Source organism: Carcharodon carcharias, chromosome 29, assembly GCF_017639515.1.
Source record: "Carcharodon carcharias isolate sCarCar2 chromosome 29, sCarCar2.pri, whole genome shotgun sequence".
NCBI lineage: Eukaryota > Metazoa > Chordata > Chondrichthyes > Lamniformes > Lamnidae > Carcharodon > Carcharodon carcharias.
Window position 1 is genome coordinate 4,006,111 of NC_054495.1, and position 26,563 is coordinate 4,032,673.

At 45.9% G+C, this 26,563-nt stretch overlaps 1 protein-coding gene and 1 long non-coding RNA gene across 3 annotated transcripts in view; both read left to right on the forward strand.

Moving 5' to 3' along the window:
• The first annotated feature begins 725 nt into the window (after window positions 1-725).
• LOC121271120 lies at window positions 726-5,531 on the forward strand. Of its 2 annotated transcripts, none has more exons than XR_005941672.1 (3): window positions 726-1,221; window positions 2,441-3,078; window positions 5,450-5,531. It is a non-coding gene; the product is annotated as an uncharacterized LOC121271120 (long non-coding RNA). The 2 variants fall into 2 exon arrangements; XR_005941671.1 differs by having other exon boundaries at window positions 5,444-5,524.
• Window positions 5,532-9,005: 3,474 nt separating this feature from the next.
• Window positions 9,006-26,563, forward strand: part of LOC121271118 — a 33,481-nt gene continuing 15,923 nt past the window's right edge. The window contains exons 1-3 of the mRNA XM_041176886.1: window positions 9,006-9,132; window positions 14,077-14,250; window positions 15,413-15,669. The gene's annotated coding sequence lies outside the window, so the exon portion shown is untranslated. The remainder of the gene's footprint in view (window positions 9,133-14,076; window positions 14,251-15,412; window positions 15,670-26,563) is intronic.

Genomic DNA, 26,563 nt, shown 5'->3' on the forward strand with positions numbered 1-26,563 from the left:
AGCCTGCCAGACCACTTAGAACCTCCTCCCTTTCTATGCTAATTTCTTTAGTAAATCACAGTCCTTCTGCCTGATTTCCATACCCATGTCGTCCCTCTCACTTGTGAGCACCAATACAAAGTATTCACTTAGAACCCTACCTATGTCTTCCGGCTCCCTACACACAACACCACTATCGCCCTTAATGGGCCCAACTCTTTCCCTAGTTATCCTCTTACTCTAGGTGTACTTGTGAAATAGCTTTGGATTTTCCTTTATTTTACCTGCCAATATTTTTCATGCTCCTTTTTTGCTCTCCTAATTTCCTTTTTAAGTTCCCCCTACACAGAAAGGGGGAGAGGGAAAGAGAGAAATGGGGGTGCAAGGGATGCAGGGGTGGGAGTGAGGCGGGTTGGGTTGGTTCGGGATGGGTATGTAGGGACGTGGGCTTTGGGCTATTAAGAGTGGAGTGTATGGGGGTGTTGTGGTTATGCGGCTGAGGCTGGGTTGTTGTGGGTATGGTGGTGGTGGCGCTGGAGGTTTTGGGTGGTATGGATTGTGTGTGGGTTATTTGGGTTCTGGGGTGGGATTTGTTGGGGGTAATCAATGGGGGTGTTGGGGGTATGGGGTTGCAGGTAGGTGTGTTGGCAGTATGTGGTGAGGTGTTTTGTCTATGGTGTGGGGGACTTTGGGGGTATGAGATGTGTGGTGGTGGTATGTGAGTGGGGGAGAGGGGAAAGATTTGTGTGAATGAAAGGAATGGTTGGAAGGAAAGTTGGTATTGTCAGGAAGAATTCTGGTGGATTGGGAAGGAGGAAGAAAGTTGGGAAACTTAGGCAAAGAGGTTAGGAGGAGGAAGGAATTTGAGGGGAGGTGTGGAGTTTAGTTGGGGCTGCTGTTTCGATGGGGAAGAAACTAACTCACGGGCTTGAGGGAGTAAATGGCCTGTGGCTGTTCTGTTGCTAGAACTTTATTGTTGCTGTCAATGTAATTCTGTCTCCGAGAATCATATTGCTGTTGGTATTGAATAAAATACCCCTTGTGTGTAATGATGATTGATTCAGCACAAGTTCTGTTTTATACTAGTGGAATGTTATGGACAAGGAAAAATACATGAAGATATTCTGAAACAAATGGACATTAGTATATGTGGAGAAGATCCTGAGATTCCATATATTCTGTTCGTTTACAAAATTTCTTGTGATATTGAGGATCTCTGCAACGCTCTACAATGGGTTGAAAGTAATATTTTTTTCATTGCAAATTTGCCTTTCTTGTAGTTTTTCACTCTGTATATTTTCTCTGCAATAGGTAGCCAGCATATTCTAGGCTGATACTCTCACTACAGTACTGAGGGAGTGCTGCACCGTTGGATCTGAGATGTTTAGTACCCAACTCATGCCCATTTTTAAGCCTGGTCTCCATTACCATCACAGCATCATATTTCAATGTGGTTATCTGCAGCTCACCAACCTTAATTGCTACACTCCGTGGAGATATATATATATATATATATACACTTTGGTCCTCCTTGTATTTCCTTTCATTATTACCCCATCTTACTCAATTTCGTACAATCTGTCTCTCCCAATTCATGTGCCTTGTTTCACCTCCTTAATGTTACCTCTTGGCTCCTATTCTATCCTCTGATTGTACTAGCAAACTGCCCCATAATGATATTAGTCCCCGCTCTGTTCAGGTATAACTCATTCAGCCTGTAGAGGTCCCGTCCCCCACCACCCGCCCGTATTCAGAACTGACTATCGGTTGGAAAGTGAGAAAATCCAGTTCTGCACGTTTTTAATATCTTCCTTAGTGCTGAATTTCCATGTCTGTAAAATACCAAATCTCAATCTCTCTCTCTCTCTTTGTTTTGTTTGCTTTTCCTCACTTTCACCTTGGCAGGAGCCTCGCATTCTAACGTAGCTTATGTCTCAATTTCAAATTGCACAATTTTCAGCCAGTTGAAACTTTTTGAATACCATATTTCAAAAATGCAGAGGTATAGCTTCATGACATCTCCATACCATGAAGAATGAACTGATTCACTCTCATTTCATTACAAGGTATATATTTTTTAAAAATGTAAACCAGCAAAAAACACATTCACTCTCTTAGCCTTGGTCTGGATTATCCCATCGGTTTCAACTGGGTCTCTAAGTTCTGGATAGGGTGAATGCATCTGCAATAAAATTCAACTTACCTGCAATATAGATGATTTTAGATGATATGGTTGGAGAAACAAACTCGAACGGAATAACCTTGCATTCTGATTTTTTTCCATAAAGGTTAAGGGGTTATGGTTGGTATAAATTGTGGTGCCTAATTCCATTTTGGATGTATATCTCAAAATGTTTGCGAGGCAGTAATAAACCTGGGTTTCCTTTTCTACCTTTAGAATACTGTTTCTGATGATTGTTCAGTTTTTTGGAGAAATACCTGATTGATGTCTCTATTCCAGATTTATCCTCCTGGAGGTGGACAGCCTTGATGTCACTCGCATTGATGACTACTTTAAATGCTTGGTTAAAGTCTGGAGCTACTGGCAGTGATTCGTTTATAAATTGGTTTTCAGCTTTTCGAAACTGTCTGGCATTTCTTGGTCCATACTAATTTTCCTTTTTTCTGTAGTAATCTTGTCAGCGGGGCAGCTCCTGTGCTGAAGTTTGGGATAAACTTGCGGTAGAGTCCACACATCCCTAAGAATCTCATGATTTCCCATTTTGGTGTAGCAATGGGAACTGTGCCATTGCTTGTATCTTTCCAGCTCAGGACAGTACTTATCCTTGACCCACCACGTGTCCTAGATAGGTCACCTGAGCCTTGGTGAACTCACTCTTTGTGAGATTGACCAAAAGGTCAGCTGACTGTAATTTCTGGAAGAGGGCTTCCAGTTGCTCTAAGTGAGTTTCCCTGCTGTCACTGTACAGCAGGAGGTCATCTAGGTACACTACGCAATTGGATAAACTCAACATTACCTGGATCTTCCATCTCTGGACGGTTGCTGGGGAATTTCTGAGTCCAAATGGCATCACTCGACACTGGTATAACCCATCTGGAGTTATGAAGGCAGAAATTTCCTTCACGCGGGCGGTCAAGGTAACCTGCCAGTATCCTTTGAGTAAATCTATCTTTATAATGTAGGTGTGTTACCTACGCTATCTATGTGGTCTTCCAGGCAGGTTATCAGGAATGAGTTGGCTCTGGTCACTAACTACCACAAGGTGAATGCAATGCAAAGCCTTGTGGAGCTGTCCAGCTTGGGCACAAGCACAACTGGGGAGCTCCAGCTACTGCTGCCGGGCTCAATTAGTTGGTGATCCAGAATTTAATTAATTTCCTCTCTAAACTGGACCAGCTTTTCTGGACTTACATGATACGGATGTTGCATAATGGGAAGGGGGGCCTGTCTCACAGCCACATTATGGGGAGAATTTTGCCCCCACCTGGGGGGGGCTGGGGTTGGGATGGGAGCAGGTCTGCAGCCGATCCCCGCCCGTTTAACGTCGGCGGGCCAGTTACGGCCCACCCAGCATGACGCGCACCCGGAAGCGCTGAGTGCTCCTCTGTGCGGGCGGGGGGAGTAAGCTGAGCCGGGGCCTGCTCTTGCGTGAAAGAGTGCAGAAATCTCCGAGGCACAGAGCTGCTTCAGGGAGATTAGTTTAGAGTGAGGAGAGGGGAAGAGGGAGAGGAGGGGAGAAGATGGAGGTGGAGGGGGAAGGGAAGATGGAGAGGAGGGGAAGAGGGAGGGGGAGGGTACGGGGGAGGGGGATGGGAAGAGGGAGGGCAAGGGGAAGAGGGAGAGGAGGGGGAGGGAAAGAGGGACTGGGGAAGGAAAGAGGGAGGGGAGAGGAAGAGGGAGGGTGGGAGAGGGAGAGGAGGGGGAGGGGGAGTGGGAGGGGGAGAGGAAGAGGAGGGGAGGGTGAGGGGGAGGAGGGGTTTGGAAGAGGGGGAGAGGAGGAGGGAGAGGGAGAGGAGGGGAAGTGGGAAAGGAGGAGGGAGAGGGAGAGGAGGGGAAGAGGGAGAGGAGGGGGAGTGGAAGAGGGAAGGAGGAAGGGGAGGAGGGGAAGGGGAGAGGAGGAATGGGAGGAGGGTGGGAGGATGGGGGAGGGAGGAGGAGAGGAAGGGGGTAGAGACAGAGGGGGAGGAACCAGTGGCCGATGACCCTGGGGGTGTCAGGGAAGACCCTCGGGGGAGAGGGGTAGGGAGGAACATGGTAAGCGAAGTTTGGGGAGGAATGCAGGGCAGAGGAATTGGGGGGAATGAGGAGAAGGGTGTGGAGGAACGTGGTGGGGTAAAAGATGTGTGGGGGTTGGGTGTGGAGGGCGTGGGGACTTGAGGAACGTTGGGAGTGAGTAGCATGGGCGGCGACGAACATGGTGGGAAGGAGCCGAACACTGGGGGGTGACCTGAGGGGTGGGGAGGTATGTGGAGGAGGACGGATGGGGAGGAACGCAGGGGGGGCACTTGCACAGATCAAGAGGTTCTGGCACACACATGCACCCACTCCTGGGAGTCCCCACATCCCCTGTATAGCGCATGCCTGAGACCACCCCTTCCCCCTGCCCCCCTTTTCCCCACCCCCCCTTTCCCCTGCCCCCTCCTTCTTTCCCACTGCCCCCTCCCCCTTTCCCCACCCCCCCTTTCCCCTGCCCCCTCCTTTCCCACTGCCCCCTCCCCCTTTCCCCACCCCCCCCTTTCCCCTGCCCCCTCCCTCTTTCCCACCTCCCAGCCCCCCTTCCCCCCTCTGATGGCCGTTAGTCTGTGGAATTCTCTTCACCAGAGAGCAGAGGCAGCTGGGTCATTGAATATATATAAAGCTGAGTTAGATTCTTGATTGACAAGACAATCAAAGGATACAGACAAAGTAAAGTTGAGACCATAATTCCATCAACCATGATTTTATCAAATGGTGGAAGCAGACTCGAGGGGCTGAATGGCCTACTCCTGCGCCTAATCTGTCTGTACATATATATCAGAGATGGAGCAGAGGAGCCAGGGTGAAGGGCGGGGAGGTTGGGAGTGTAGCAGGAGAGATGGGTGAAGTGGGACCTGGATGCGTAGAGGATGAGAGGGGCGGGGAACATGATGGGGTAGGGGGGGAGGTGAGGGGAAGGCTAATGATGAGGGAGGTGAGGTAGAAGGCAGGAGCAGTGGAAGACTAACTGGGGAGGGTGAAGCAGAATGAGAAGGTGAAGGAGGTGAGTGAGAAGTGAACAGGAAGCAGTGGGGGTGTTGGGGAAGGAGGAGAAGGAATTTGGGGGAAGGGGCGGGAAGGCAATAGGGTGTCTGAAGGGACATTGAGAGGGGCAGGAAGGTGTGGAGTGTGGTTGGCGGTGGGGGGTGCCAGGGATTTGGATAGGGTAAGATTCTAAATCACAGGATTAATGGCCTGTTGCTGTTGCTCTGTTCCTAGAGTTTTCCTGTTGTTGTAAATTTATTGATCCTTTTCTTTGTCTTGGAGAATCAGATTACTGCTGACATGAACTAAAATGATAATAACAAAAAACTGCGAATGCTGGAAATCCAAAACAAAAGCAGAATTACCTGAAAAAACTCAGCAGGTCTGGCAGCATTGGTGGAGAAGAATAGAGTTGACGTTTCGAGTCCTCATGACCCTTCAACAGAACTGAGTGAATACTAGGAGAGGGGTGAAATACCTTTTCCAGGTAATTCTGTTTTAGTTCTGGATTTCCAGCATCCTCAGTTTTTTGTTTTTATCTCTGTGTTTAATTGACTGCCACTGCTCTTCAAGAAATGCCTACCTTGAAGAAGTTCTGTTCCGCTCTGCGACAAGATTTCCATATCTCCCTTTTGCCTTGTTCACCTTCATTGCTTTCCATTTCTCTCCTGGTGTTTGACAAGGTGTTTACTAAAACCCACTTTCACAGCCATATCTCCTTTCTCAGTGACTGTCTCCATCTCTGACTTACCCCACGTGGATTTCAACTGAAATTCCATCCCTCTTGTTTCGAACCCACCCAGGATTACAGGTATCTCCGGGACATAAAACGTTTCTCGGACTGCTGTTCCCGTCACATTCTGAGATCCACACTCAGTGCCATGCGCCGCCATATGAACACACTCGACCTCTCCCTCCAGCAGCACCGCCGTACCCTTTTTCAAAGCTGCGCGTGCCCCCAGTTTCATTTTATTCTTCGTCTCATCTGACGCCTCAACAAGAAACTTTTTCTCTTTCTCTCAAATGCTAAGGAATGCAATCTCCAACAACTCATCGACACCAACACCCATCTAGGACCCTCCACCCCTGCCTGTCCCTCCGTCCCCACCCCATCTTCCAATCCCAACCCCAGCCATGTATTCACTATATCCCCTGACCTTCCCCTCTCCGACGCTGAATGTTCAGTGCTCAAAAAAGGACTTAGTTTCATACCCTTACACCCTCATCTCAATAAATTTCAGGCTCGGCACGATGCTGAACTCTTCTTCCGCCGTCTTCGTCTCCATGCCCTCTTCTTTGGGCAGGAGTCCTCTCCCCGTTCAATGGATCCTTTCACCCACCTCCAATATTCTCCCTCCACCTGGACCTGTCCCTCTGGATTCTGACCTTCTCTTGATCTTTTCATTGAGAATTGTTGGCGTGACATTAATCGTCTCAATTTCTCTGCTCCTCTCACCCATTCTAATCTCTCTCTCTCTGAACTTACTACACTCCATTCTATCAGGTCCAACCCTGACATTGTCATCAAACCTGCTGACAAGGGTGGTGCTGTTGTTGTCTGGCGCACTGACCTCTACCTCACTGAGGCTGAGTGTCAACTCGCAGACACTTCCTCCTACCTCTCCCTGGACCATGACCCCACCACTGAACATCAAGCTATTGTTTCCAGGACTATCACTGACCTCATCTCCTCTGGGGATCTTCCTCCCACAGCTTCCAACCTGATAGTCACCCAACCTCAGACAGCCCGCTTCTACCTCCTACCCAAAATCCACAAACAGGACTGTCCCGGTAGACCGATCATGTCAGCTTGCTCCTGCCCCACGGAACTCATTTTCTCGTTATCTTGACTCCCTTCTCTCTCCCCTTGTCCGGACCCTTCCCACCTACATCCATGATTCCTCTGACACCTTATGTCACATCAACAATTTCCAGTTCCCTGGCCCCAACCGCTTCCTCTTCACCATGGACGTCCAATCCCTCTACACCTCCATCCCCCACCAGGATGGTCTGAGGGCCCTTAGCTTCTTCCTCGAACAGAGGCCCGACCAATCCCCATCTACCACTACTCTCCTCCATCTGGCTGAACTTGTTCTCACACTGAACAATTTCTCCTTTAACTCCTCTCACTTCATCCAAATAAAAGGTGTGGCTATCGGTACCCGCATGGGCCCTAGCTATGCCTGTCTCTTTATGGGGTATGTGGAACATTCCTTGTTCCAGTCCTACCCCGGCCCCCTTCCACAACTCTTTCTCAGGTACATCGATGATTACTTTGGTGCTGCTTGGTGCTCTCGTCGGGACTTGGAAAAATTTATTAATTTTGCTTCCAATCTCCATCCCTCCATCATTTTTATGTGGTCCATCTCTGACACTTCCCTTCCCTTCCTTGACCTCTCTGTCTCAATCTCTGGTGATAGACTGTCCACCAATATCCATTACAAGTCTACCGACTCCCACAACTACCTCGACTACAGCTCCTCACACCCCGCTTCCTGTAAGGACTCCATCCCATTCTCTCAGTTCCTTTGCCTCCGTCGCATCTGTTCCGATGATGCTACCTTCAAAAACAGTTCCTCTGACATGTCCTTCTTCTTCCTTAACCGAGGTTTTCCAACCACGGTCGTTGACAGGGCCCTCAACCGTGTCCGGCCCATCTCCCACGCATCCACCCTCACACCTTGTTCTCCCTCCCAGAAACATGATAGGGTCCCCCTTGTCCTCACTTATCACCCCACCAGCCTCCACATTCACACGATCATCCTCCACCATTTCCGCCAACTCCAGCATGATGCCACCACCAAACACATCTTCCCTTCACCCTCCCGGCGGCATTCCGTAGGGATCGTTCCCTCCGGGTCACCCTGGTCCACTCCTCCATAACCCCATACTCCTCAACCCCCACCTATGGCACCACCCCATGCCCACGCAAAAGATGTGACACCTGCCCCTTCACTTCCTCTCTCCTCACTGTCCAAGGGCCCAAACACTCCTTTCAAGTGAAGCAGCATTTCACTTGCATTTCCCCCAACTTAGTCTACTGCATTCGTTGATCCCAATGTCGTCTTCTCTACGTTGGAGAGACCAAACGTAAACTGGGCGACCGCTTTGCAGAACACCTGCGGTCTGTCCGCAAGAATGACCCAAACCTCCCTGTCGCTTGCCATTTTAACACTCCACCCTGTTCTCTTGCCTACGTGTCTGTCCTTGGCCTGCTGCATTGTACCAATGAAGCCCAATGCAAACTGGAGGAACAGGACCTCATCTTCCGACTAGGCACTTTACAGCCTTCCGGACTGAATATTGAATTCAACAACTTTAGATCTTGAACTCCCTCCTCCATCCCCACCCCCTTTCTGTTTCTTCCCCCTTCCTTTTGTTTTTTCCAATAATTTATATAGATTTTTCTTTTCCCACCTATTTCCATTATTTTTAAATCTTGTATGCCCTGCTAGTCTTTCCACCCCACCCCCATTAGAGCTGTACCTTGCATCCCCTTCCATCCATTCTTAATTAGCACATTCGTTTAGATAATATCACCACCTTCAACACCTCTTTGTTCCTTTGTCCGTGACATCTTTTGATTATCTGGTCCTATCACCAGTTGCTTGTCCCTACAACCACACCACCCAGCCCCCCACCTTAAACCGGCTTATATTTCACCCCTCTCCTAATATTCACTCAGTTCTGTTGAAGGGTCATGGGGACTCGAAACGTCAACTCTTTTCTTCTCCGCCGATGCTGCCAGACCTGCTGAGTTTTTCCAGGTAATTATGAAATAAAATGATGACTGATTCAGCACGAGTTCTGTTGTCTTCCAGTGGAATGTTATGGACAAGGAAGAGTACAAGAGGATATTCTGATGGACGCTCCTGCATGTGGAGCAGATCCCAGGATTCCATGTGTCCTGTTTGTTTACAATGTTTCTCGTGAAACTGAGAATCTCCGCAATGCTCAAAAATGGGTTCAAAGTAATATTTTCTTATTCTGAATCAATTTCCCTCTCTTCTTGTACCTTTTCATTCTGTAAATTTCCTCTTTAATAAATAGTCAACATGTTTGAGGCTGACACTCCCAAAACAATACTGAGAGAGTGCTGCACTGTTGGATGTGTAGGATGAGATGTTTAGTACCCAGTTCTGCCCAACTTTTTGAGCCAGGTCTCCATTAATGCCACAGCATCATTTGCCCACATGGTTATCTGCATCTGCAGCTCACTGATCTTAGCTAATACACTCTGCATTCATATATATGCTCTGTAAACCTACTTTAGTCCTATTGCCTTTCCTTTCATTATGACACAAAAAACAGGAGCAGGAGTGTACCATTCAGCCCATTGAACTTGCTCCCCCATTCAATACGAACATGGTTCTTCATGGGCTTCGAATTCATTTTACTGCTTGGGGGAGAGATGAGCGAGAGAGGCGGCCGGGGGAGCGAGAGGGGGGGGGCGGGGGGAGCGAGAGAGGGGGCGGGGGAGTGAGAGAGCAGAGAGGAGAGAGGGAGGGGGGAACGGAGAGAGGGAGGAGGGGAGCAGAGAGAGAGGGAGTAGGGACGGGGGGACAGAGAGCGAGCGCGCGCCAAGGGGGCTGGAGGGAGTGAGCGAGCGCCAGGTGTGTGGGGGGACAGAGGGAGCCGGCAGGTGTGGAGAGAGCAAGGTGGATGGGGGACTGAGAGGGACGGGCAGGGGCGGTGCAGAGGCTGAGGGTTACTGGGTGAAAGAGACAAGGGGCTGGGTAAGCGAGGAGGGGAAAGAAAGTGAGAGAGAGAGAGACGCTGGCAGGGAAGGGGAGGGGTAGAAAACTGCTGTGGGGGCGTGGTGGTCATGTGAGGTATTGGAATGAAATTGCTCTTGGCGGGATTGATGTGTGGCTTGTAGGGGACAAAATCGCTCCGGACTGGTCAGGGGGCAATAGCTGGTGGGCTGGTGTGTTGGACAAAACTTCTGTTGGGTGGGGTTGGGGGCAGGGCTGTGCTGCATTTATTATATTTTATGAAGAAATACATAAAACCAGCTTATTGAAATATATGTCAAAACAGAAACTGCTTTTTCTAAAGTTAGTTCAGTTTTAGGATGTTTCAAGCTACTGAAATTAAGAAACAGTATGGAAAATAAACTGATCGTTTTGGGGTCTGAACGCAAAGTGATGTTGCTAATCACAAACGTTTAAGCGCTGTGATTTGGGGCAATTGATGGCAATGATCTCAGTTATGATATTTGCAATGTTAAATTATATCTAATTGATTGTTTTTCAGCGTGATTGATGTCAAATGAGTACAAATGAATGCTGGGTGTGTGATTTCACAGAGACCCCATACAATTGTCACAGGATTATAGCTGTGCTCTTTGTAACTAAAGCCAACATGTCATTTGCCTTCTTAATTGCTTGCTGCACCTGCATGCTAACTTTCTGCATTCCTCATACAAGCACACCCAAGTCTCTTTGAACATGAACATCTACAGTTCACTTTTGCTAGCTCTGCTTTCATGGCCTCATAATTGCCCTTATTTAAGTTTAAAATACTAGTCTTAGACCTACACTTCTCTCCCTCAAACTGAATGTAAAATGCAATCATATTATGATCACTGCTGCCTAGAGGTTACAATCACTATGAGGTTATTAATTAATCATATGTCCTTGGACAATACCAAATCTAGTATAGCTTGCTCTCTGGTTGGTGCCAGAACATGCTGTTCTGAGAAACTATCACGAAAACATTCTATGAATTCTCCATGTCGGCTACCTTTACCCATCTAATTTTTCTAGTCTTTATGATAATCGCCATACCTTAATACAAGCTTCCATTATTTCTTCTTTGGTATCCTGTCCTACCATGTCTTTACTGTTAGGGAGCCTTGTACACCACTCCCACACATTCAGATACAGAGCCTTAAATTTTGTCCTTTTATTATTTTTGTAACCTATGACCTTCTTTGCTGATTTGCTCTTAGATCTATACTCTCTGTCCCTTACTGTCATGGTCTGCTTATCATTTCCCACATTAATCCCTCCTCTCTTGCCTTGTCCCTACTCTTTGGTACATGACATCTTCCCAAATTTGATCCCTTGCCACCAGTATTTATTTAAAAACCTCATTAATTCTCTAGTTATGCGACTCGCAAAAATACTGGTTCCAGCACGGTTCAGGTGTAGACTGTCCCAGCACGGTTCAGGTATAGAACGTCCCAGCACGGTTCAGGTGTAGACCGTCCCAGCATGGTTCAGGCGTAAACAGTCCCCGCACGGTTCAGGTGTAGACGGTCCCAGCACGGTTCAGGTGTAAACCGTCCCAGCACGGTTCAGGTGTAGACCCGTCCCAGCAAGGTTCAGGTGTAGACCGTCCCAGCGCGGTTCAGGTGTAGACCGTCCCAGCACGGTTCAGGTGTAGACCGTCCCAGCACGGTTCAGGTGCAGACTGTCCCAGCATGGTTCAGGTGCAGACTGTCCAAGCATGGTTCAGGTATAGAACGTCCCAGCACAGTTCAGGTGTAGACCGTCCCAGCACGGTTCAGGTATAGAATGTCCCAGCACGGTTCAGGTGTAGACCGTCCCAGCATGGTTCAGGTATAGAACGTCCCAGCACGGTTCAGGTGTAGACCGTTCCAGCACGGTTCAGGTAGGTGTAGACCGTCCCAGCACGGTGCAGGTGTAGACTGTCCCAGCACCGTTCAGGTGTAGACCGTCCCAGCATGGTTCAGGTGTAGACCGTCTCAACATGGTTCAGGTGTAGACCGTCCCAGCACGGGTCAGGTGTAGACCATCCCAGCATGGTTCAGGTGTAGACCGTCCCAGCATGGTTCAGGTAGGTGTAGACCGTCCCAGCACGGTTCAGGTGTAGACCGTCCCAGCACGGTTCAGGTGTAGACCATCCCAGCACGGTTCAGGTGTAGACCGTCCCAGCACGGTTCAGGTGTGGACAGTTCCAGCACGGTTCAGGTATAGACCATCCCAGCACGGTTCAGGTATAGAACGTCCTAGCATGGTTCAGGTGTAGACTGTCCCAGCATGGTTCAGGTGTAGACCGTCCCAGCACGGTTCAGGTATAGAATGTCCCAGCACGGTTCAGGTGTAGACCATCCCAGCACGGTTCAGGTTTAGACTGTCCCAGCACGGTTTAGGTAGGTGTAGACTGTCCCAGCATGGTTCAGGTGCAGACCGTCCCAGCACGGTTCAGGTGTAGACTGCTCCAGCATGGTTCAGGTAGGTGTAGACCGTCCCAGCATGGTTCAGGTGTAGACCGTCCCAGCACGGTTCAGGTGTAGACCATCCCAGCACGGTTCAGGTGTAGACCGTCCCAGCACGGTTCAGGTGTGGACAGTTCCAGCATGGTTCAGGTATAGACCATCCCAGCACGGTTCAGGTATAGAACGTCCCAGCATGGTTCAGGTGTAGACTGTCCCAGCACGGTTCAGGTGTAGACCGTCCCAGCACAGTTCAGGAGTAGACCGTCCCGGCACGGTTCAGGCGTAGACTGTCCCAGCACGGTTCAGGTGTAGACCGTCCCAGCACGTTTCATGTGTAGACCATCCCAACATGGTTCAGGTGTAGACCGTCCCAGCACGGTTCAGGTGTAGACCGTCCCAGCACGGTTCATGTGTAAACCGTCCCAGCACGGTTCAGGTTTAGACCGTCCCAGCATGGTTCAGGTGTAGACCGTCCCAGCACGGTTCAGGTGTAGACCATCCCAATGGTGCAGCCACCACTTTCCCCAGTTCTGGCACCAATGCCCCACAACCCGTAAACCACTTCTCCCACATCAATGTTTAAACCACACACTCATCTCTAAATTTGCCCCTTGCCAATTTGCATGTGGTGCAGATAACAATGTAGAAGTTATTACCTTTGAGATTCTGCTTAATTTGGGGCCTAGCTCGTTATACCGACTATGCGGAACCTCCTCCCTCGTCCAGCCTGTCATTGGTACCAACATGGACCATGATGACTGGATGCTCCCCCCTCCCACTGCAAGTTCCTCTCTAGCCCTGAGCAGATGTCCTGAACCCTGGCACCGGGCAGGCAACACAGCCTTCTAGACTCTTGCTCTTTGTTGCAGGGAACAGTATCAATCTTCCTCACTATACTGTCCCCTACTATTACTACATTGCTATTAATACCCCCTGCTGAACAGCTTCCTGTACTATGGTGCCATGACCAATCTGCTCATCCACATTGCAGACCTTGCTTTTGTCTACACAAGTTTGCAAGAACCTCAAACTTGTTTGACAGTTGTTTCTCCTCCAAACCTGTCTGCTCGTTCTCTTTACCTGTCTCACTCATGGTCACATACACCTATCCTTCATTGCTGTCCAAAACAGAAGTCCCTATTTTAAGGGGTGTAACCATCTTCTGGAACAAAGTGTCCAGGTATTTCTCCCCTTCCCTTATGTTGCGCAGTGTCTGCAGTTCAGCTTCCAGACCAATAATCCTGATCCGGAATTCCTCTAGATGCTTACGTTTTCTGCAGATGTGTTTGTGCTGGATCACCTTGGCATCCAAAAGATCCCAAATTCCACAGCTGCAACATAACATCTGTCCTGCCAATGTTACTTATGTTATTTAGTTAATTTAATTTAATTACTTTATTAACTTAGAATAATTCCTATGTATGCTACAATTAACTGTGTTCATTAAATTCTAGTACCACTTACAACTAAAAGTTTAATGTTTCTTAATTGCACAGGTATCCATTTTAGGTATTTATTATTTATTCTAAAGTTTTAGTCTCTGTAATAGTGACCATGAAACCATTGCCCTTGATGTAAAAACCACCTGGTTCACTAATATCATTACCTGCCGTCCTTACCTGGTCTGGCCTACGTGTGACTTCGGACTTCATGTGTGTCTGCCTTCCTCAAAATATCTCATCAGCTAATCCTCATCATATGTCTCAGAATCTTCCTCTGTCTTGCTTAGAGGGAGTATGGTTATCACAGTTGGCTTGATGGCTAGTGTGTGGTTCAGAATAAGGCCTACAGCACAGATTTGATTCCCATTCCAGCTGAGGTAGACTTGGGACCTGGCTCCTCCCCAGCAAACTACCAGTGCCAGAACTGCCAAGAACAAAGGCTGAGGAAGAAGCACCAACAGGTACTGAGCCACAAATGCCTCTGGGCAGAGCAAACAAGGAATGTCTTGCTGAGATTCCAACTTTCACATCCATATAGTAATGTTGACAAGATGTAGCACTTTAGCATTCTGCTTTCCAACGAGATGTTTTGTTTATAGAGTTCTGACATTTTTGTGATGGTTGTTTTGCAAGTGTCATGCACTTCCTGATGTCTTGATCACGTTTCCCATCAGATGTTAAGAATATACCCAGATAAGAAAATTATTCTACTTGTTTATTTCGTTTGATTCCACTGTTATTTTGCATCTACGTGTAATCCTTCCAATGCATATTGTTTTGCTACAGTTTAATGATCTCTATCTGTACCTGTTTATGATTGTGTCTAGGAGATTGCTCTATCATCCGGGTATCTCAGATTATTCATTTACCTTATTTGCAGAGACTGGAGAAGCTAGGATTGTTCTCCTTAGAGCAGAGAAGATTAGATGAAGATTTAGCAGAGATATGCAAAATCATGAAGGATGCTAGCTGGGAGAAACAATTTGTTCTGGGTCAATTGGTCAGTAACCAGGGGCCATAAGTTTAAAATAATTAGTAAAAAAACAAGAAGGAAAATGAGAAGAAATTAGTTTACTTAGTGAGTTGTTAAAATCTGGAATATGCAAGGCTGCTGGAATCAGCTTCTATAGGAACTATGAAAAGGCAGCTGGCCATGGTTTTGAAGAGGACTAATTTGCAGGGTTATAGGGCTAGAAAGCTGGGGTGTAAGTCTAAATTGGAATGCACTTTCAAAGAGGCGGTACAGGCACGAAAGGTGGAATGGCCTCCTCTTGTGCTGTAGGATTCCATGAGGAGAACTTTATAAAGCAGTGAGTTGTCTTTTGTCTGGAATTCACTGCCGGCCAGGGCAAAGGAAGCATCTTCAATAGGTACTTTCGAAAAGAGAATTGATTAATACTTACAGGGATGAATTTGTATGGCTGTGGGGAATGAGCGGGTGGAGGATGGGGAACTAATTAGATAAATCCTTCAGAGAGGCAGCACAGGCACAATGGGCTGAATAATCTCCTGTGTTGTATCATTTTATGATTCTTTAATATTAATCTGTTGTGACATAGGAATTATTGTGGTAAACACATAAATGGGAAAGCTGCTGAAATGAATCTGTTAATTCCACATTAGTGAATCGGGGAATACAAAGGGAAGACATATGTGCCGTGATCCTGCTGGAAAAGGCTTTGAAAGAACACGATAAGCCGGTAGAAGTAGATCACCAAGGTGTGTTTGATGAAAAAAACTGCAGTTGGGTGAATTCTCTGGAGACAGGAGAGGTCTCTTTCTTCCGGAAGACTCCGTGACAAAGCTCGGCAGGGGCCCAGATACCAGAGCGCAACGGAGTAAGTCACTCAGAGCATCAGATGGAGACAACACAATCGAAGGTAACTATCATGAAAAGCAAGGCACGTGACTGGTGCACAGGAATCATTGATAGTGTCTTCATATGTAACTTTTCACATGTCTGCTGCAGCCGAATGTTCTACGACTGAATGGCATTGTAGAATGGGACTGCTAAGTCAGTCAGATGCCACAAAACTTATTTTCCTCCTCTAATCCCTATTGGATTTATTAGTATTTATCAAATTTATGGCCACTTGCTCTGGTTTCTACACAAATGGAAACATCTCTATGTTGACTATCAAAACCTTTCATAATCTTAAGGATCCCTATCAGGTAATGTCTTGGGATGTTTTCCTTGAGAAAGAGAACTAAGCAGTTCGATCTTTCCTGTTAGGTATAACCTGTCAGCTGTGGTATCATTCCAATAAAATCTGATTACACCTTCTCCAATGTCTCTATATCCTATTTATAATATGGAGATCAGATTGCTCACAATATATGTGTGGTCTAAGCAGGGTTCTATACAACATCATCGTAACTTCTGCTTTTCAATTCCACCCCTCTAGAAATGAATCCAGAGCTTTGTTTGCCTTTTTATGGCCTTATTAACCTGCATCGCTACTTTTAATAATGTGATGGCCACACCAGGCATGAGCTTATTCTTCTAAGTGATCGCTTCTCAACTGGGCCTCATTCCAAAACAAAAAGAAAAATAGCTGGAAAAACTCAGCAGGTGTGACAGCATCTGCAGAGAGGAGCACAGTTAATGTTTCGAGTCTGTATGACTCTTCAACAGAACTAAGGAAAAATAGAAAAGAGTTGAAACATAAGCTGGTTTAAGGGGGCGTGGGACAGGTAGAGCTGGATAGAGGGCCAGTGATAGGTGGAGATAACCAAAAGATCTCACAGACAAAAGTACAAAGAGGTGTTGAAGGTGGTGATATTATCTAAAGGAATGTGATAATAGGTGACATTAAGGGTAGAAAGCAGGATGAGCAAGGTAAAGATAGCCCTACTGGGGGTGAGATGGGGTAAAGGGATCGAAATATGCTAAAAGGTAGAGATAAAACAACGGATGGAAATACATTTAAAAATAATGGAAATAGTTGGGAAAAGAAAAATCTATATAAATTATTGAAAAAAAGGGGGGTTGGAAAGGGGTTGGGGATGGAGGAGAGAGTTCATGATCTAAAGTTGTTGAACTCAATATTCGGTCCGGAAGGCTGTAAAATGCCAAGTCGGAAGATGAGTTGCTGTTCCTCCAGTTTGCGTTGAGCTTCACTGGAACAATGCAGCAGGCCAAGGATGGACATGTGGGCATGAGAGCAGGGTGGAGTGCTAAAATGGCAAGCGACAGGGAGGTCTGTGTCATGCTTATGGGCCTCATTCCATTTGCGTCAGAGGGAGTCAGTTTACACATATGCATGAAGTTTATCTGACATTAAAGTGCTATTGTTCAATACACAGTGACCCACCCTCTTTCTCCCCCCTCCCCCCAGACCCCCCCACACCACCTCCCCCACTCCCACTGCTTCAATTTTAATTGCACTACATTACGAGCTCACCACAGGGGCTGCTGCCAGTCTTTAAAAACTGTTGTTTAAAGGAGCAGTGCGCCTTCACACCACCTCATCATTGGATGCATGTCCTTCATATGGCAGGGTGGGTGGTGGGATGGGGCGGGAGGGAAAGTGTCCTTACCTCCCCCAACCCCCGACCAAATATGCCCCTTTCTCCTAAAGGAAAACAACAGTACTGAAGACCAGTGCTCCAGAACTTGCTGCACCCCTAACCAAGCTGTTCCAGCACAGCTAGCACACTGGCATTTACCCGGCAATGTGGAAAGTTGCCCCGGTATTTCCTGTACACAAAAAACAGGACATATCCAAGCTGGCCAATTACTGCCTCATCAGTCTATTCTCGATCATCAATAAAGTGATTGAGGGGTTCATCAACAGTGCTACCAAGCGGCACTTGCTAGCAATAACCTGCTCACTGATGCTCACTTTGGGTTCCACTAGGGCTGACGAGTGGCAAGTAACATTCGCGCCACACACGTACCAGGCAATGACCATCTCCAAAAAGAGAGAATCGAACCATCGCCCTTTGACATTCAATGGCATTACCATCTCTTAATCCCCCACTATCAATATCCTGGGGGTTACTGTTGACCAGAAACCGAACTGGACTAGCCATATAAATTCTGTGGCTACAAGAACAGGTCAGAGGCTCGGAATCCTGCAGCGAGTAACTCATCTCCTGACTCCCAAAGCCTGTCCACCATTTACCTACACCACAGGGTCTGCAGCGGTCCAAGAAGGTAGCTCACCACCACCTTCTCAAGGGGCAATTAGATGGGTAATAAATGCTGGCCTTGCCAGTGACGCCCTCTTCATCCCATCGATGAATAAAGAAAATATTTCTATGACCAGTGGTACAGAATTACAATCAGGAGAAAAGTATTAATATTAGAAACCCTGAGCACATCTTAAGAAAAGGTAGAGTAGATTATAGGCAGGAAACAACAACATCAATTTGCAATTATATAGCACCCCAAATGTGATAAAACATACTTTGACATTTCACAGGAGTAATTATCAAATAAAATTTGATATCAAGCAACATTGGACAGGTGACAAAAGGCTTGGTCAGAGGTAGGTTTTCAAGGGTATCTTAAAGGAGAAGAGAGAGAGGTAAAGAGAGAGAGAGATTTATGGAACGAATTCCAGACATTGTGGCCTAGGTGTCTGAAGGGACATCCACCAATGGTGGAATCATGAAAATTGAGGATGCACAAGAGCCCAGAATTTGAGGAGTGCAGAGATGTCGGAAGATTATATGTTTGGAAGAGGTGACAGATTTGGGGAAGGGTGAAACTACGAACAGATTTGACCATTGCTGAAAACTTGAATGCTAGGATGAGAATTTTAAATTGGTGGCATTGCTAGACCAGGAGCCAGTATAGATCAGTGAGCAATAGGAGATCCAGTTGACAAGGTGAGTTGGAAGGTAAAGTGGGGAAATGCCCAGCATTGAGAGGATTATCTGCTTTCACACAGGACTGCAACATTTTTGCACTCAGCCATCACTCCTTCAAGGGGTGAATGCCACCATGTTCACTGATTAATGAGCTCTCTTTGTTTCACATTACTGGGGAAGATGGGCAGAAAGAGGCCAGTCATATCATGGACCACTCACCCATTGGGAATCTGTTGCCCATGTGATAGTTTGAAATGCTGCTTCTTGCTCACCAATTCTGTCCTGTCATGTGTTGAATTCTTATTAATTAGGACAACTGCTCCAGCCCTAAGAAAGGCTCAGACTCTATCAAGGCAAGCTAACTTTCAAGATCTATTGAATGTAGACATGATTGCAGATACCTACAAGTAAGATACCTATCGGAAACTAGGAGAATTACTAATCCAGGCTGTTCCTCATCAGCATTATTGCACTGAAGGTGCCTTATTTACATGCTGTTTGTAAAATGCACCTACTTTTGGGCATCAATTATCATATATTTCAAAGAGCTGGCATTAGCATATTGGGCTGAATGGTCTTCTGGGTTATATCATTTTACAGTTCTTCTTAATATTATTCCATTGTGCCATGGGAGTAAAAGGGATTTCCGTCATTATAACATTGACTGCAGGTCAGAAGTGCTACCACATTGGCTCTAAAGCCCTTGCATTTGATCTTTTATAAATGGTCCCTTGTTCTTGACCCCATAACTGCTAGAAGCAGTTTGCTTTTACCCTACCTCATGTCATGGATAGGCTAGAGAGGCAAACTGAACTCCTTAGTCCTTTCAATGTCTGTCTGTAAGCAGAGGTGTTTTTAATAATTTTAAAATTAGGCTATGGCATGTTTCCACAAAGCCTTAGTTTGTGTGGTCCAAATTTAAAAGTATCTCACAGAAAATTTATGTTATGATTAAATAGGAAGGTTAGTTTACTCACACATTGAAACCTGGGGGTTGGCGACAACTTCTCACACACACACACAGATAATTGCAGTAAAAGAACTACAGAAATGGACATCAGTTCACATGAGTCCAGAAAGTCAAAATCCAGAGGAGAGGCTCCTTTGTGGAAAAGTTCCAGTTCCAGTGAGTCCCTGGCTGAAGACAGCAGCAGAAAATTCCTTTGAAGTGGAATGCGATGACGCGAGATGAAATTGCTGTACTTAGACTTGGTCTGCTTGGCAGTTGACAGTCAGAGGCTTTGAGGGGCTGTGATTTGTTGTTGGCTGCTTGTTCAACTGGAAGTCCTCCTATTGTGCTTTCAGGTTGGAAGTAAATCAGTAGACTCCCTGTTTCAGAGTTCTCAAGTGAATTTAGAGGTTTCAAAATGGTCACTTGAGTCATGTGATGCCCTTCCTCCACAATGGTTTCAAAAGGGATGGTTATCTGGTGTCTGGATCTTGCTTTTGTTCTTGGCTTATAATGTCCCTGTCAATCGCCTCGGAAAGAGCCACCTTCCACGTTAAGACCCTGTTTTGGGTAACTATTGTCTTGGTAGAACCTCTGACTCCACTCGAGTGGTTAGCTTACAAAGGTGCAAATGATGTCCATTTCCTTTCAATAGTTTCTTTTTGAAATAGACCTTGACAGACCAGGTGTGAGATGGTGACTCACCTCTGCAGGTATATTGAGTTTTGATGTCTGCTAGTCCCCTAGTTTCATGATTATAATGTGTTCTAACAATGAGGTGTGAGATTCCACAAGATGAGAGTGGATCCCTTTTGTCCTTGTAATTGCTGCTGGAAATTTCCAGAAACTGTGAGTCATGTGACCTGTAGCAGCCACCTTTTGGTTCAGTAAAGTCCGTTTTTAAATAAACAAAAGGAATGAAGTTTGATTTACACAGTTTTTTAAAATTTAATTTCTTTCTTACACGTCCCTTGTCTTTCACGTCTTTGGCGCTTTTCATACAGGTAGATGATTCTGCACAGAATCTAAAGCTTTTCTGTTGTATGGAGCCCAATAGTGCACACTGTCCTATAATGGAAATTGTAATATTTTCTATTGGCTCACATTTCCTCTTGGCTTTTAGATTTTATATTGCTAGGATGCAGGATGAGGAATAAATAAAGTGAACGTACCGTGTAGTACTTAATGTAGATAAGTCACCAGCTCCAGGTGGGATCCATCCAAGATTTCTTAGGGAAGTACACATCGTATTTCCTGAGGTGCTGGCCACAATCTTCCAATCCTCCTTTGGATAAAACAGCATTGCCAGAGGACTGGAGGATTGCAAATGTCCCAGCCTTGTTCAAAAAAGGGGAGAAGATAACTTTAATGGTGGTGGAAAGCTTCAAGGACAGTAACCTGGGTGAAAATTAGTAGCCTCGTGGACAAACATAAACTGATAAAAGACAGGCTGCAAGGATTTATTTAAAGTAAATCATATTTGTCCAATTCTATTCAGTTTTTGATGAGGCACCAGAGAGAGTGGATGAGGGGTGTGTAGTTGAAGTTGTACATGTGGACTTTCAAAAGCATTTGATAAAGTGCTACATATTTGGCTTGTTAGCAGAATTGAAGCCCGTGGCACAAAAGGGCAGTGGCAGCATTGATACATTGTTGTCTAAGGGGAAGAGAATTGTTGAACAGAATTGTTCTCTTTTGGACTGGTGAGTGATTTATGGTGGCGATTGCCCAAGGTTGAGTACTCGGACCAATGCTGTCTTGATTGTCCGTAAGTTATATTTAAAGAATATGCTCCATACATCACCATCACATCCCTGGGTATGTCCTGACACCCCCACCACCAGATCAGACCCAGCAGAGGCGTTGGATCAGTGGGAGGGAGATGCCCCGGGAATCCTCAACATTGACTCTGGACACCATGAAGTCTCATGGTATCAAGTTAAACATGCACAAGGAAACCTCCTGCTCATTACCGCCTACTGCTCTCCCTCAGCTGATGAATCAGTACTCCCCCATTATGAATAGCAATTGGAAGAAGCACTGAGAGTGTCAAGGGCACAGAATGTACTCCGGCCAGAGAACTTCCACGTCCATCACCAAGAGTGGCTCAGTAGCACCACCACAGACCAAGCTGGCCGAGTCCTAAAGGACATAGCCGCTAGACTGGGTCTGCAGCAGGTGATGAGGAAATCAACAAGAGGGAAAACCTATTTGACCTCGTCCTCACCAATCTACCTGTTGCAGATGCATCTTTTCATGACAGTTTTGGTAGGAGCGACCACCATGCAGTTATGGAGACAAAGCCCTGTCTTCACATCGACGATACCCTCCATCATGTTATTTGGCATTGCTGCCATATTAAATTGAATAGATTTCAAAAAATAAGCAACTCAAAACTGGGCATTCAATAGGCACTGTGGACAATCAGCAGCAGAAGTATGTTCAATCACAATTTGCAATATCAGGGCCTGGCATTTCCCCACCCTTACCATTAACATCAAGCTGAGGGATTAGCCCTGGTTCAATGAAGAGTGCAGGAGGCCGTGTCCGGAGCAGCACCAAGCATACCTAAAAACTCTTTAACTTACCTTTTCCATGCGGAGACTGAGGACTATGATTCGGGGCATGCCCTGGAGTTCTGGTGTATGTGCAGAGTGTGACAGTGTAACAGGCTGCACATGCCCTGTTCCAATTTCTTCTTGTGGCAGCTGCAGGGATCAACATAATCCCTGTGTGGTGGAAGACAGTGACCACGGGACCTGTTGCAGCAGAATAGAGGTGAGCCCACGTAACACAGTTAGTTCAGGAGTAGGGAAAGAGTCTCTATACCTTAAATGTGCTGATGTTAGCAGGCTCCAGGCAGTTAGGGTTCAGAGAAACCCTGGGAGCTGTTCAGTGCCATTGAGAGTTGAAGCCAAGGATCAACAGGGGTCCTGTGAGTCATTTGGTGCAGTTTGGTTCAGAAAAGACCATAAGGAGCTGAGAAGGTGGTGGTGGGAGGCCGCTGGCTCCCTGTTGCTAGCAGTTGGGGCAAAGATAACACTTTGAAGCAGTGGTATTTTGCTCAGAATGGCTGAAGAGCTGGAATTGTGCCAGTAGATAGGTGTTGGAGTGCAGACTCTAATCCAATGGAACACAGTCTCAGTGGAAGGGATTGAGCAACTGGGTTGCAAGCAGTCATTGAGGCAGCCTGAGTTGGAGTGGTTTCAGAGGGAATTCGGTGGCTAGATTTTTGAAAGAGAAGTGCTGAAAACCCCCTTCTTTTTCAAAAATCTAGCCACCGAGTTCCTTTCAAAACCATTCCAACTCGGATTGCGTCAATGAGGGAGGCAGAAATTTTTGTGATTCACAATACCGATGTGGGTTGGTTGTGTGGATTGCTGAGAAATTCGTGGGATCCGTCTTGGTTACATCTGCTATTTGATGTGCAGTGTATTTGATCACAGTTTTCCTGTTAATTCATGTTTACATCCTTAATGATTGTTACACTGAGTATAAGATAGATATTGTAGATTGTTTTCCTTTTCTGACTTTGTATAGAAAAGTTTCTGCTGTTTGTTTAAAACTATGGAATCTTTATTCTCTTAGCAAGTAACCAGGATTTCAAATTATGTCTACTTTAAAAAAGTTATTGGTCCTGAAACAGAGAGTAACCAAATTTGAGGGTCTAGTCTGGAATCATAACAGAAATTGGGGGCTCTTGCGGGATTTCAAATCCACAGATGGATATGTGTGTTGAGACTTGCTGAAGTTTAAGTTGGCAAGATTTTCATGATGAATTGTACTGTACTTATTGAAAAGCAGAATGGCTTTGTCAGTTGCTATGACTTTTCTGAAGAGGGAAGATTTATCCCTGAGTGATTTGCAACTGTTATGATCTGTTTAGGGACCAATAACTTTTTGTTTAAGGAAGATGATGAGTGAACTTCCAGGTACTTAATAAGAGAATAAAGCCACAAGATTGCATGGCTTTTGAACCATCAAAATTAACTTTACTGTACAAAGTCAGAAAAGTAAAACATTGAGAATACTAACATTTTTTTCATTTTATGGGATGTGGGCATCACTGACTAGGCCAGCACTTATTGCCCATCCCTAATTGCCCTTGAGAAGTTGATGGTGAGCTGCCTTCTTGAACCACTGCAGTCAATGTGGTGTAGGTACACCCACAGTGCTGTTAGGGAGGGAGCTCAAGGTGTTTGACCCAGTGAATTCAGAATTAACATGTAAATATGATTTAACAGACAAACTCTGGTCAAGGACACTGCTTTTCGAATGGCAGATGTGACAAAGACAGATCCCATAGAATTTTCAGCAACCTACCCAGATGGCAATGACCACTGTGAGTCACAAAATCTCATTACAACAATGTCTCCTGCATGAGCAATTTCAACTCTTCACTTTCAAGGAGCTAGCCTTTGCCTTCCCTCAAAAGCTGTTCCAACTCAGACTACCTCAATGATAGCTCACCTCCCAGTGGTTCAATCTATTCTCTTGAAACTATGTTCCAAGGGATTCACAAAGCTGCACTCCCACCTTTAATTACTGGCACAATTCCAGCTCTTTCGCAGACTGCTAGCTTCATTAAGCTGGCATTGTCCTTGGCTTTTTCAGAATTCATGGGCAGAATTATCCCCCCATCGGGGGTGGAAGTTGAAGAGCAGGTGCGCAGAGATGCACCTCCAATCGGCACCCCCGGTCAGAGGCACGTCGCCATTTTACGTGGACAGGCCAATTAAGGCCCGCCCAGCGTGATGTCTACACGGAAGCAATATGCGCTCCCGTGCAAGCGGCGGGGAGGGATTCCCTGAGGTGACAGTGCGCTCTTTCACACATGCACACAAAAGAGCGCACACATCTCCCAGAGGCAAAGTGCTGCCTTAGGGAGATCAGCTCCATGGTAAAAAGTTTTTAAAAATAGAAAAAAAAATTCCCTGACATGTCCCATTATGTGACACTGTCACATGAGTTGGGACATGTCCATAACTTTTAAAAACACTTCAATTAAATTTTTCAAAGCTTACATGAAACATCATCCCACCTGTGGATGAAGTTTCATGTTTTTTCTAATGCTCTCCAGGGCTCCTGGCCTGCATGCCAACCTTAAGTTTGGACGGGCACGTCCATTAATTACTTTAATGACTCTGTCAACGGCCTCAATTGGCCATTGACAGATCGGCGGGTGTACAGCTGATTTTGCTGAGCCCCTGCCTACCTGAAAATTTAAATGGGGCGTGGTAACGTTGGGAATTCTGCCTGATGTCACCGTGCGTCATTTTACGCATCGGCGAGTGGGCTCCTCCCCTCGCTCACTGACGGGAAAAACCTGGACCATATCTCCCGACTGCACCGAGCAATAATGGCTCCCTGAACTTCTCCTCCTGAGCTCTAGCTGCACCGAGCACCTCCCTTCTCTGTGAGCTGCAAACCACACAAGGTCCAAACTGCAACTAAAAACCTCTGATAGAAAACACCCAGATAAATTGAAACCAGCGAACATTCTTAGGCTCCACCAACCTGCATGATGATGTAGCCTGCTCTGGCCTATCCTCAAACTGACCTGCAAACCAATTATCCCTCATTTACAATTTATTTTTTTGATCTGCTGAAGTAAATTTGTTTTATAAACTTTCAGGATTCGCTGAATGCTTTTCAACTACTTTTGCTCTAACTCCCAAAACCAAAACATATCTCTGGACTGCATTTCTTTGCAAGCAGTGTAGACATCATGCCTCCAGGTTTCCAGCCAAATAAGCCCACATGCTGTTTTAGGATGTTACTTTTCTAGCTGTTAACTCCTTAAGCCAACATGGCCCCAATCAATTATGACTCCAAGCTTGCTTCAATTACATTTATAACATTTTCCCCAGCTAAACTTTAATTCCTAAAGCTAAAAGTTACAGTCCAAAACTATAATACATGAATCGTGAACTAGGTTAGGTTAATCGCATTAGCAGAAAAGTTGAAGTTAGAGTTGAAAGCTGGGTCTTAAAAAACACACAGAGTTGAGGTAATAGCACAACACTTGGAATTGGAAGAAGGAAGTAATAATCCAGATGGCAATTCAGTAGGGGTCGTTAGAATTTAGCTGCAGGTGAAACAGCTCAAGTTAGAAAATGAAATGGAAAAAAAAACTTGAACTTGAAAGAGAAAATGAAATGAAAAAGCCCGAACTGAAAAAGGAGCAGAAAGAAACAGAAATGGGGAGTCTTGAACTTGAACTCCAGAGAGAGAGGTTAGTCAGGGAGGAAAGAGATAACGAAAGAGAAAGAGAGTTGCAAAGGGAAAAAGAAATTTGACAGTATGAGCTGGCAAAAGTAAAGCTTAAGTTATGGGTTGGAAGAGAGGCTAATAGTTTGGATGATGAGTTGAGTCGCACTCTGATCTTTGGAGTTACAAGAAATCTTCGCCTAATGCCTAAATTCACTGAGGACAGAGTTGAGAAAAATTACTTTGTTTGAAAAGGTGGCTACAAAGTTAAAGTGGCCAGAGGACACATGGGCACTCATTTTGCAGAGTCAACTATGGTTCGGAAAGCCTTGGATGTTTATTCTAGTCTTTCGGATAAACAATCCTCAGATTATGAGACAGTTAAAACTGTGGTAGTTAATGCTTATGAGCTTGTTCCAGAAGCCTTTTGGTTAAACTTTCAGACTTTAAGGAAAAGATCAAATGAAACGTTTGTGGAATTTGTTGGGGAGAAAGAAATGTTCTAGGACCGGTGGTTTTGGGCACTGAAATTCAAACAGAATTTTGAGAATAAGAGAGAAATAGTGATAAAGGAATAATTTCAAAGCAGCATTTCAACAGCCATCAGTTTGCACCTGGAAAACTGCAAGATTTCTAAAATGAGGGAAGCAACAGTTCTGGCAGTGGGGTATGATATATCACTTAGGCAACTAGAGGGCAATAGAAACCCCATTGGGAAGCTGGAGGAACAGAACAGAATCTAACTTTAGGGAAAAGGCAGAAGCTGTTCCAGTCAAAGAAAATGATAGTATAGAGGA